Source organism: Diabrotica virgifera, chromosome 1 (genome assembly GCF_917563875.1).
Source record: "Diabrotica virgifera virgifera chromosome 1, PGI_DIABVI_V3a".
Lineage (NCBI taxonomy): Eukaryota > Metazoa > Arthropoda > Insecta > Coleoptera > Chrysomelidae > Diabrotica > Diabrotica virgifera.
This window is the reverse complement of record NC_065443.1, coordinates 154154475-154168386: the sequence shown is the minus strand read 5'-3', so window position 1 is coordinate 154168386 and position 13912 is coordinate 154154475. Positions and strand designations below refer to the sequence as shown.

Sequence of the window (13912 nt, the reverse complement as noted above, 5' to 3'; positions counted from 1 at the left end):
ATGTTGGTTTGTGTTTTTTTTTAATTAATTGTTTCAATTTTACAACAGAATTATTAACGAGATAATTTTACTGTCATGGTTGGGTGTGGTGTGGTTTTAAAGAAAAATCACATGTTATGATTTTTCACGGGTATTCTCAAGTTAACGCTAATTTCATGTAATCAAATGACCTATCATCCAATAAAGTCGTCCTAGGAACGCACCTCAAGAATATTGAAAATATCATTTTAAAGTCAGGTATCTGAATTGTCAATATGAATGAGACAGATAAAGTCAAATAATCGGAAGAATCTTTTGTATTACCGAGTAACAAATGAAAATAATTTTTTTAATTTTCATTTTGAAAATGATTTCAGAGGTGGAAATCTAAACGTCAAAATAAACGTATTTTCAACTGAAATTGTGATTAATTCTCATAAAAGACCATTAATAAAATTAAAATACCACAAGAAAACAGCTTCAGAACAATGTTAAATTTTGAACTATATACAGGGTGATTGATTAGTGGGGTAAAGCTCAATAGATCCGCTATAGGCTATAGTAATAGCATTGTTTATATAGGGAGATAGTTGGTCAGCCCAATAGGAAAATTTGTTAGATTCAAATTGAGACAGTCACCAGATGTGCCCACAATTTCTGTCAGGGTCGCAACGTCAAAATACATAGACACCAAGTTGGATACGATCCTATTCATAAGACCCCAACTCGCATACATATTAAGAAAAATAAATATATTTATATGGAAGAATATATGTATTTAGAAATTGACTTAATGATGTCATGCTAGTATACATTATAATATATAATAGCATGACATTAATTCAATTTCTAAATATATTCTTCCATATATATTTATTTTTCTTAATATGTATGCGAGCTGGGGTGCTATGAATAGGATCGTATCCAACTTGGTGTCTATGCATGTTGACGTTGCGACCCTGACAGAAATTGTGGGGACATCTGGTGACTGTCTCAATTTGAATCAAACAAATTTTCCTATTGGGCTGACCAACTATCCCTATATAAACAATGGTAATAGATAGCAATAAAAGCTAATAATAAAAATTATAGTCAACTTTGAGCTTCACACAAAATTAGTTAGCATGTGACAGGGTGTTCGATAACACAGTGGCAGACCAAACTTATGTTTTTTTAAAATAGAATACCCTATATTTTATTTTATATTCGAAATCCTGTTAACTTCTTCATCACAAAAATATAAAGGTTTGTTATGTTATACAGGGTATTTACAAAGTTATAACATAACCAATTTTATATGAAAATCGTAAGAAGTTCGACTACCTGTATAAATAAGAATACGCACAACAACAATGGTTTATTGATGCCATATTTTTTGTCTCTAAATGAAAATATCTCGAAAACTAATAAATTTGGATATAGGAAATGTTATATAAAAATTAAAGTACGGTAATGGTACTTTTCAATAGTGATATAAAATACAGGGTGTTCCATTTAAAATTACTAAGAAAATAATGTACTTGCGTTTTGACTCACCCTGTATTTGATATAAAGAAAATTAGCAATATCAATATTTTTTGTAAATTTTGAGAATAAATAAAAAATATGGCATTAAAAAACCATTGCTATTGTACTTATTTTTATTAATACAGGGAGTTGATCTTGTTACGATTTTCATATAAAATTGGTTATAACTTTGTAAATACCCTGTATAACATAACAAACCTTTATATTTTTGTGATGGAGAAGTTAACAGGATTTCGAATATAAAATAAAATATAGGGTGTTCCGTTTAAAAAAACATAAGTTTGGTCTGCCACTGTGTTATCGAACACCCTGTAGCATTCTAACTAATTTTGTAATGTGAAGCTCAAAGTTGACTACAATTTTTGTTATTAACTTTTATTGATATCTATTACTATAGCGGATCTATTGAGCTTTACCCCACTAATCAATCACCCTGTATGTACATATAGTTCTTCCATTGTATCTTTGCACATGTATGAAATTATTCACGAATTACTTTTTATAATAGGTTTCTTTTTTACTCACACAAACTCGTATTGCAAAATTAATCCGCTTTGTCTATAGAATCCACAATAAGTTAAACAAGGATAAACAATATGGCCTGTCTTTGATACCCTATTTACCATGATTTTTGATGTCTATTATTTTTAGTGACAGTGACATTAGCGAATTTGTTGTGTTAATTGGAATTTATAGCTTATTTTGTGTTTATTTTATAAAGTGATATTGTGTTACATATATTATAACATTATATCATTATATTATACAGGGTGTAACAAAAATACAGGTCATAAATTAAATCACATATTCTGGGACCAAAAATAGTTCGATTGAACCTAACTTACCTTAGTACAAATATTCACATAAAAAAGTTACAGTCCTTTGAAATTACAAAATGAAAATCGATTTTTTCGAATATATCGGAAACTATTAGAGATTTTTTATTGAGAATGGACACGTGGCATTTTTATGTCAGGAACATCTTAAAGAAAAATTATAGTGAAATTTGTGCACCCCATAAAAATTTTATGGGGTTTTGTTCCCTTAAACCCCCCCAAACTTTTGTGTGCGTTCCAATTAAATTATTATTGTGGTACCATTAGTTACATTCAATATTATTAAAACTTTTTTGCCTCTTAGTATTTTTTCGATAAGGCAGTTTTTATCGAGTTGCGGCTTCTTTTTTAATATGTTTACATAAAATATTTATGGGGGTTTTGTTCCTTTAAACCCACCAAATGTTTGTGTACGTTCCAATTAAACTATTGCTGCGGTACCATTAGTTAAACACAGTGTTTTTAAAACTTTTTGCCTCTTTGTATTTTTTCGATAAGGCACCTTTTATCGAGATGTGGCTTCTTTTTCAGTATGGTTCAAAATCTACCTAAAAATATAAATCATAAATAAATTTTCATATTATTACCAAGTCTCCATAATCGTACATACAAATATGTGGTGGGTTTGACAAATATTCTAAATATCTCGATAAAAACTGACTTTTCGTAAAAGAACTAAGAGGCAAAAAAGTTTTTAAAATATGGTGTTTAACTAATCGTACTACAATAATAATTAAATTGGAACGTACACAAAAGTTTGGGAGGGGGGTTAAAAGAACAAAACCCCCATAAAATTTTTATGGGTAGTCCAAATTTCACTATAATTTTTACTTAAGATACTACTACTACCATAAGAATGCCACAAGCTCATTTTAAATAAAAAATCTCTAATAGTTTTCGATATATTGGAAAAAATCGATTTTCATTTTGTAACTTCAAAGGGCTGTAACTTTTTTTATGTGCACATTTGTACTAAGGTAAGTTAGGTTCAATCGAACTATTTTTGGTCCCAGAATATGTGATTAAATTTATGACCTGTATTTTTGTTACACTCTGTATATAGTTAAATATAAATGTATAATATAACTTTATAAAATACGTCCACCGATAATAGTAATTTCCTAATTATTACATTGACAGTATCAATGATATTACATATCGACCTACGTATCACTTAATGGTTTGATTTAACTTGTTTGCGAATGAATCGTGACGTTTATGCAAAGATAAAATGGAACTACTATAATATAAGTCTACATGTCTTTTGAACTACATGTCTGTCCTTGACCAATAAGAGTATATTAGAAGTCAAAAAATATCCATCATCCAAAGACAAACAATTTTCTTTTCTTTTTATTAAGAAGTCAAAAGATAAATTTTGGTAACGTAACTACAATTCAGTGTCATACCAAAGTTTTATATGTCATAATAAAAATTCAATGTTGTTTTATAGCTATTCTTGTAGTACAGTTACCTATTTTAATTGGGAATAAGCCACAATTTTACTTTCAAATAACTTTACTTTGAAGTTTCGCTTTCCATGATTGATTTCAAAGTGGAAACCGAAACTGCCGAAACGTTACACGTAACTTATTTTAAAATAAATTTGTGACTTCTCAATAAAAATAGTAAATTGTATCAATTCAATGATTACTTCCTTAATAACAAAGTCAACAAAAATAACATATTGAATCGTTAATTTAGATAAAATTTAGAAACAGAATAAAAGATGTCATAAGAGAAAGAGCAAAACTAAAATGGCGTTTTATAGAGCACAACATCAGATTTAAAGGTAAAAGGTGAAATAATTTAATCGGGTAGTGGACACCTTGGGAAAATGGGAGAGGACGAGGAAGACCACAAATGATCGACGAACGACTTCAATTATTAGTTCTCAGGTCTGAAATGGTTCAATATAATTCGAAACACAGAAGATTGGAATAAAGTACGGGAAACTTCCGCCCAATATTGGTTGAAATATTGGCCCAATATATATTGAACACATCACTGGTTTCATCAGTAGTTCCTCAAGGACCATGAGACGAGAACCAGATCGACAAAGAATATGCTAGGTGAATAATGAAATAGCATGGTCCACATGTCCACATTACTGACGATTTAGCCTTAAAATAGTGCATCAACCTCCCAAATCATCTTTCTTTCACAAGTATTTTGAGTCCTTCCAATCATTGCATACCATTGTCGGTAGATAACGTAGAGATAGACCCAAAACTTCCATCCAGATTTTGGCCTACTTCTACTTCCGCTGGGCTCTTCATAAATATGTGTCTTGGAGAGTTGTTATGTTGTAATCGTTCTAGATAGTCTGCCCATCGCATGTTTCCAATTTTTATTACAGGTGTCACATCTCTTTCATCTGATACACGGTAGACAGAGATCTGATATATATTTTTATGTATGTAATATATTTCATAGCTGTACCCCATAGGTACTGTAGATATGATTTTCATAGGTGCTACCAAATTTTCTTCTTAGGATACTTCGTTCAAAGATGAGTACAACTTTAATATCTGATTTGGAGATAGTTCATATTGCTGATTCGTGTATCAGCACTTGCAAAATACGGATTTTTTGTATATTTCAATTTTTGTTTTCTGGCTTAAATGTTATGTATGTAGGTTTTCGACAATGTCGATAATGATAACGACAATGTCGATAATGGTAACGACAATTACAAAGCTAGAATTGTCGACAAATAATTTATGGCCAATGTTTCTGGATCTGTTAATGACTGTTGTGAAAGAAATCTGATTTTGTAGTGCGAGACTAAGAAATATTTGAAATTCAGTCTATAAGCTTTTATAAACAGGTATAAACCTGAACATAATATGTATATCCAAATATTCTTCACAAGAAGATAAAAATCAGGAGATTATAAACGGAAGTCTCACCAAAAATTTCAGAAAAACACAAACTTAGGAAGTGTAATAAGTCAGCTGATAGCGTATGTTTTATAGTCCTGGCTATGGATGAAAAAAAGGCTCAATTATTAGTGAATTTTTAAAAATATGTGCTAAATACGTATAAAGAACAATGTCAGGAATAACTCACCAGTCCGTGCAACAGCAAATTTTTAGTTATTATTTATGAGAGTTTAAAGGGGTAAAATATACATGGTGGCCGGACGAAAACGAAACAGAGCCGGGATTAGAATCTCCCCAACATGTTTGAATGTAAAATATCGTTTCAAAACCCTTGCAATTCCCCTTTAAATTTTTAAATTCGGTCCAGTACTTTATTTTATTCACTTAAAAAGATTTTTATAAAATTTAATTCGCCTAATTAGTTGATTTGATACACCAATGGTTTAGATTTTAATTTCTTTCTTCGCACAGCTTTTGTTTTTTCTTGTCAAATTTGTCACACTCAGGTAATGATATGCTGTAAACACATAAAGAACATGAAATTAGAAGATTCTCTTGTGAAAATCAGTTGTTAACGATTAATGGGTACTCTTTAAAAAATAAAAATGTATTCTTCTTCGTGTAGTGCCTATCCGTTTCGGATGTTGGCGACCATCATGGCAATCTGTACTTTGCACACTGCTGCTCTGAAAAGATTTGTAGTGGTTGTGTTGAACCACGTACGTAGATTTTTCAGCCACGAAATACGAAAAATGTATTACCATGGTTTATTCCATTTCGGAAAGGGTAAATTATATCATTTCGTTATCTATTAATTATTAATTAAATTTTATCTAATGCAATTTAATGATTTTATGGCTATAATTAAAAAAATACAATTTTTACTGGGTATTAACCACATTTTTGATTATTACATTATTAATATTACATACAATATACTTATGTTTATTTTGACGTTTCGAGTTCTATTTCGGAAATGATTTTCAAAAATTAAACAAATTTGATTTTGATTCTTGAAATGGTGTATGAAATCGATCTATTCTTTAACCATACCTTAGGCCATAAGCGTAACCAGGATGATCCTAAGGGGGGGGTTACAACTACCTGAAAGGGGGGGGTTACAACTACTGGAAGGTCTCTGAGGGCTATGGTGTTAAGCGTATAGAGCTCAAAGTACATCCCAATGGGGGGGGGGTTACAACCCCCAAAACCCCCCCCCTGGTTACGCCTATGCCTTAGGCTATAAAAAGGCCCGTTTTCACGCTACGTTTTCTTGTACGTTTTGTGGGTCATACAAAACGTACGTTTCGTCAATAAACGGATTTAATTTTTTCGATTCGACAAGACGTACGTTTTGCTGTTTTCACGCTACGTCTTATTGTACGTTTTGTGTGATAGGACAAATCCTATACATTTTGCGATTCGTCAAAACGTACGTTTTGCTGTTTACACGCCACATTTTATTGTATAGGATTTTTCCTATCACACAAAACGTACAATATAGCGTGAAAACGAGCCTTTTTATACTTCGACAAGACCGTGAAATAGATATTCGAAAACGCTATACGAAACAGCGCTTGATATCAAACGATCAACACAATTTTAACTATAATATTTTTTTCTTACATCAGGAAGGTACGAATATTTGCAGCTGTTTAGGTTTACAAGAGGACCAGGGAGAAACAATATCAACATCACATCACCACTTAGAAAGTACAATGCATAATGATACCACATAATCCTGTCTAGTGTAAATTCGTTGTAGATTGCACTGTAATGGAATGTAATGTAATGCCTTTGTTCAGAAATAACTACTGACAGAAACCTAAACTGCTGGCTAAAACAAATTAATGGAGATATTTCAATCTGAGAAGGCCTAAGGGACGCCATTCGGAATAATTAGCAAATTTGGTATTTAAGATTACATATCTACCATCAGATCACTATCTGAAAATCACATCCTATAGTGATGCCATAGAACTTTCTATGGTTTAAGGAAAGTTCTAGCGAAGCTGCCATGTGTTGACAGTTCGTCTGTATTTGGGACAGACCAAAACTCCTTGGAATCGATGGAAGTGAGATCGAAAGTGTCGAAGAGTATTAGTATTAGTATTAGTATTATTATATATATATATTATATATATATATACCTAGGTCACACGATCAAACTAGGCAAACATAATCAAACGGCAGAGATAACTAGAAGAATCAGAATGCCTTGGTTAGCAGTAGGACGACTCAGTGATGTGTTGAAAAACAAAAAAGATACCAATAAATCTAAAGAAAAGGGTACTCAACAGTTGTATTCTACCAGTTAGGACCTATGCAATGGAGACCATGACACTTACAGAGTTATCAGCCAATAGATTGAGAATGACACAGCGGGCGAAACAGACAAGAATGAAGAACTCATGAGGATGCCTTTGTTCAGGAGGGGATGCAAACAGGCTGAAGAAGAAGAAGAAAAAGAAAACTCTTTGACCGGGTTGCCCCTTTACTCGTTACCTTTATATTTTATTTTTGCAAACTCCAAAGAGTCATTCATTTTTGAGTCCTCATCTAGGCTATCCGTTTTTCCTCTGTCTGTCCATTTTATACCCACGACTTGGGACGAAATTCTGTCAGGCACGGCAGTGTGTCTATGAAGGCTCAAAGCTGTAATCCCCCAGAGTTGCCCAGCTCGCTGAAGCAGCGCTTAGACAGCAACGAAAGGTGGACAAGAAACATTGTACATTGGAGACCACGCGAGCACAGTCGTAGTAGAGGAAGATAACAAAAACGATGGCTAGACGACATGAAAGCAAAAAGTGGAAGAAACTGGCACCAAATAGCTCAAAACAGAGAAGAATGAAGAACTCGTGGGGATGCTTTTGTTCAGGATTGGATGCAAACAGGCGGAAGAAGAAGAAGAAAACTCCTTGACCGGGTTGCCCCTTTACTCGTTACCTTTATATTTTATTTTTGCAAACTCCAAAGAGTCATTCATTTCTGAGTTCTCATCTAGGATATCCGTTTTTCTTCTGTCTGTCCATTTTATACCCACGACTTGGGACGAAATTCTGCCAGGCACGGCAGTGTGTCTATGCAGGCTCAAGGCTGTAATCCCCCAGAGTTCCCCAGCTCGCTGAAGCAGCGCTTAGACAGCACCTTTCTCTCTGTCACCTACATCCTGTGGACATGATAGTGGTTTTTTGGCAATGGAGCAAGGTGTACATGTGCATGTGTGTATATGTATTTTACGTTTGGTTGTGTGTATGATTGTATTTAGGTATGTTTGAGATAATGTCATAGTTGCAGCCCCTTCATCAGTTGATATAGCGCTCTGTTAGAGATGAGAACTTCCCCATACGTGGGATCGGTACTCACCGGAGGAACCGCAGACGTTCGGATAAAATTAGCGTCTCTTTGCAAAGACAATGACGTCGACTTTGCAAAGTAACAAGACACTTACTCAACACACACACTACACATGACACTAGGTACCTAACTGCAAAAATTCACCGTACCTACCATGCCAATGGCCATTAGTTGTCGAAACATTAGCTAAATAAAAAAAAACTTCCCCATCCAGTCGGTCCTGCGCGGTGTAGGTATTGGTCAATTCAGACTCACACTCACATCTTCTTCTTTAAGTACCGTGCCCAAATTTTTAGGCGTGGGTAGCTTCCATAACAATTTGCCGATATCGTTCTCGATCTTGTGCGGCATGTAACAATTGATCTGCTGATAAGCCAGTCCATTGACGAAGGTTTCGGAGCCATGAATATTTCTTTCGACCAATTCCTCTTTTTCCGTCGATCTTTTCATTGAGTATTAACTGCAGCATCCTGTATCTGCTACATACCGGCACGGAATAACGAGTGTTATAGTAGATTTGGAATTCGGTTAGAATGCGCAAAAAAGTGACGGCATCAATGTTTGGTATAAAGGTTTAAAATATTCGAGTAGCCGGTTTAAAATAAGCACTTTGCGGCATTAAATGCGGTAAATTAGTCATTTTCGAACTTACAGTAAACACTTGCATATTAGTACAGTTAAAATTATTAAACGATAAATATTAAGCAAGAGAAATTAAACATTTTTTTTAAGGTACAAAAAAGTAAGTTCATTGCGGAACCTAATTTAAAATGATCTGCACTTCATATTTGAAACATTATTTCGGTTAAAACATCTTATTTTTGTTGGTAAAAAATATATTTATTTGTCCTGACTAAATTACGGTCCTGTTGATATCTGAAAAGACTTGGTCATCAGACAATGTTGCCAAACTGAATTTTGTTATTTTCGGTTTAAATTTTCTAGCCAAATTCCGAGTCTACTATACACCAGAAGAACCAAATTGTGTTGTATTTTACATATTGCGAATAAAATGCCATCTGATTTGAATTAATGAAATACAGTTCTTGATCAGGGTGTATAAATTGTCAATTATGTCAAATCTCCACGGGCAGTGGCTAATGAAATTGGTTTTTCTAGCCGATTTATTAGATAAACTCAACAGAGTCGCCAAAGCCCTTCTACTACCACTAGAGAAACCACTACTAAAGACTAAGTTTTCACTCTAATGGCATATAAAACAACGAAATGTTACTCTACATCCCACCAGACTGAAAACAATGGGAACCTTCTCTGGTTACACCTCCGAGGCTTCTACAATTTGCAAGCCATACGGATTCTGAGACTAAGGAAGATGAGGGAATTTTACAATTTATAATTCACGTCCCATCTGCTCAGCGCGGTAAAGTTCCAACGAGAATAGTTCCCTTCGTACTCCAATCAGAGTAAGCATATAAACCAAAAATGAATAACCATTTTCAATGTCGTTACAAACGAAAATACAGCCGCATCATATTCTAGTCCAATCAGAGAGTGCAGCAAGCACCTCTACTGGTTTCGAAACTTATTAGTCTCTCATCAGAAGGCACATATGCTGCTCTCTCTCTGATCCAACCAAAATAAATCCCGGCGTGCAGTCACGGATTGCAACGAACGAAATGGCATATATGCCCTAGCGGCAACTGCTAGCAAAAGACTAAGTTTTCACTCTAATGGCGTAAGTACGCCATTAGAGTGAAAACTTAGTATTTTGCTAGCAGTTTTTTTCGTTCGTTGCAATCCGTGACTGCACGCCGGGGTTTATTTTGGTTGGATCAGAGAGAGCAGCATATGTGCCTCCTGATGAGAGACTAATAAGTTTCGAAACCGGTAGAGGTGCTTGCTGCACTCTCTGATTGGACTAGAATATGATGCGGCTGTATTTTCGTTTTGCAACGACATTGAAAATGGTTATTCATTTTTGGTAAACCACTACTACTTCCAAAATGAGAGAAAAATATGGGTTAATTGAAAAATAAAATTTTGGCTTCTGGATTATAGACTAGGAGTCGGTATAGGTGAAATTTGCTAATCATTTTAAGCACGATAAAACCCTATAACTTAAATAGTAGAACCTAAAAGAAAACGTATGAACAGTGTGCCGTCACTTTTTAGTGGCACATGCGTCGACAGTGGCGCATCAAACTTTCCACTTATGGACGGGGTAAATAAATTAAAAGGTACCCTCCCTCACTCCCAGAATTCAATTTTTTTAATTTTTTTAAGTTCTATGTGATTACAAAATAAGACTCAGCGTAATTTTAACCCGTCACCCCCCGTGAGTATGTGGTGAGTGTGTTCCAGCCAGCGTGTGTGTGCGTGCGCGAGCTTCTATAGTTAATTACAGAGCTGCTACACCTCTATCATATTCCCAGCTGATTCGGTGGTGTTTACTTGGTTATACTTTGTTCACACCTGTTCTATTGTCCTATATATCCATACGGCGTTCATATGCGACGTGTTGTTATGAGAACTTCCCCACCCAGTTTGACTGCGCATTCCGATTCAGTTAAGAGCACTCAGAAATAATTTAATTGAAGAAACCAGAAAAATTCAACGGAGGTATTTCAATCTCAGAAAATTTACTGTAGGTGATAGTGGAAAAATAGATATTTGTCTATAGATAATATTACTTCAAGTGGAAAAACAGATACATATTTGTCTATAGATAATATTACTGACTTGAGACCGATATTTCAAACTTCTTTGTGAAATTATACATGAACCATGAACGATGAAATTAATTAGGAGTGCTGAAATGAAAGCACTCACGAGTGATGAGAACAGTGGCATGGTGAGATCATAAGAAGAAGAATTACGATAGAAGAGTTTGTAAAATCGATTTAAAAAGGAGCCGATACTTATTTATGAATGGAATACCTTCACACCAAGTCCCAAATGAATGGCATGGAAATTGAAAAGTCGTATTCGGATAGCAGCTTTACGAATTTGTACAATATTTGGTCAAAATAAATATATCATCACAAGTCAGCAACAAGTTTCGAAAAATAGGGAAGGAAATTTAAAATGCGTTTATTGGTAGACGACTTATAAGACGCCACTGAGTTTGAAATTAACGTAATCCGAGACAAGATTACATAGGTACATACAGTCGGAAAAATGAAAGAATACCCATGAACGAACATATAAAACACGCTGTATTTTCCTGTCACCGTGTCACAAAGAAAATTTCCCAGCGCAAGTGCATGTAATAATAATTATTACATGTACTTGCGCTGGCCAATTTTTTGTGTGACACGGTGACAGGAAAATACAGCGTGTTTTATATGTTCGTTCGTGGGTATTCTTTCATTTTTCCGACTGTACAAGATATAGTCCGTCTTCTAGAAAGTATCCGGAATTTTACATTTTTCCTAATTTTAGTGGATTTCCTTTTTGTAGCATTTTAAGACAAAAGTAATGCATCAAGTAGGTTGTGCCGATAGTAGGTTATGGACAAAATCGCATGACACCATCTGTCAAATATTGTTGTTTGTAAACAGACTTAAGATTTGTGAAATAATGTCGCAAGTAGAAAAAAGAAAAGTGGTGGAATATTTGTATAGAAAGGGTGTCCGAAACGTTAAAAATTAGTGCAATTGACTGAACTCGGAAAAAGTGCAGTGTATGAGACAATAAAGAGAATAAAAAATGGCATAGATATGAGACATAGACCAGTTTCGGGTAGACCGCGTAAGATTCGCGGAAACAATTTAAATGCTTTCGTGGCTTTAGGACGACAAAATCCGCGCCTAGGGTTTCGAAAATTAGGGAACAGATTTGGAAATCAACGAAGAATAAAAGTGTGTCAACAGAAACAGTCCGCATGTCACTGAAAAAGCAAGGCTACATATCAAGGAATCCAAAAAAAATCCCTACAATGACACCTCTGCTGCAAAGGCAACGAAGAATAGATTTTTGTCAACGTTTTCGAGAAGATAATTTTAATAATGTCTTTATATCTGATGAAAGTTGTTTCTAGCTTGGTGCAAATCATCTAAAAGTCCTATCAAGAGAAAATGTTACCGTTCAAATATCCAAATTTCCCACTAAAATAATGGCTTGGGGAGCAATATCTCACCTCTCTGTATAGTTAATGGTACTGTTGAGAGTGCGAAATATTGTGACATCCTAAATGGTTTTCTTCTTGAAACGGCTCATGTTTTATATCCAGAGGGGTGGCGTTTTCAGCAAAATAATGCAAGATGCCATACTTCTGCTTATACTCAAGCTTGGATGCAAGAACACGAATTGGCAACAATTCCGTGGCCAGCAGCATCTCCAGATCTTAGCCCCATTGAAAACATATGGGGACTGATGAAGATTGAAGTGGAACGAGCAGCGCCACAAAATAAAGAAGGTTTGATTTGGTCAGTTTTACAGTCCTGGAACACCATTACCGAAAATTATGGCCTTGACCTAGTTTCGGGTGTACCTGGACGTTTAGTTAAGTGTTTATATTTAAATGGAGGTTGTATAAGTAAATGAGATGAATTATTTGTTGAAATTTTATATTTCAAGTGATAGAAATAAATACCGTAAAATTATAATTCTGCTTTCTTTTTTCCGGATACTTTCTAGACGAACTATACATACAAGATTGTAGATCTTTTTTGTGAGGGATCATCCCATTCTGGGTTTGGTTTTACAGTTGCTGGTGTGACTTCGCTGTTTTCACTACCTTTCTTCATTCTTCTCTCCCTTTGATTGTTCTTCCTATATTTCCATACTTCTTAAGTCTTCTTCTACTTGTTAACTCCATCTCAGTTTAGGTCTGCCTCAGGTTCTTTTACCTGGTGGTGTCCTTTCAGTTATAACTCTTAACGGATTGTTCCCCTCTCTTCTCATTATGTGTCCATACCATATAATTCTCTTTTCTTATGCTTTTATTGCTGTGTGTTCTCTTGACACATCCATTCTTGTATTTCGTGATTCATCTATTGTCTTGCATCCTCTTCGATTTCCCTCTTTGGTCCCAGTATTTTTCTCATAATTTTCCTCTCAAAAACTTTTAGCTGTTCTTCTCTTGCTGTTAATGTGAATGTCTCCAAAGCACATAGCACTATACTTACAGTTTCATTTCTTCTATTGACTGAATACTTCCAAATATTTGAACGTTTCAACCTCTTCGAAGCTGTGTGCGTCTATTGTCATTTGTGTCTTCTTTTTCTTGTTTACATTCATGTATTTTGTTTTATTTTCATTTATTTCCAGTCCTCTCAGTCTGGCTCCGTTTCCCATTTCTTGGAAGGTTTTGTTTAATGCCTTTTTATCTCTTGCTACTATGGTTATATCGTCCCCGAGACAAGA

The 13912-nt window shown here is 34.6% G+C and overlaps 1 protein-coding gene across 4 annotated transcripts in view; it reads left to right on the top strand.

Moving 5' to 3' along the window:
* Positions 1 to 13912, top strand: part of LOC114325657 (LIM domain-binding protein 2) — a 481382-nt gene that overhangs the window by 410511 nt on the left and 56959 nt on the right. The window lies entirely within an intron of this gene.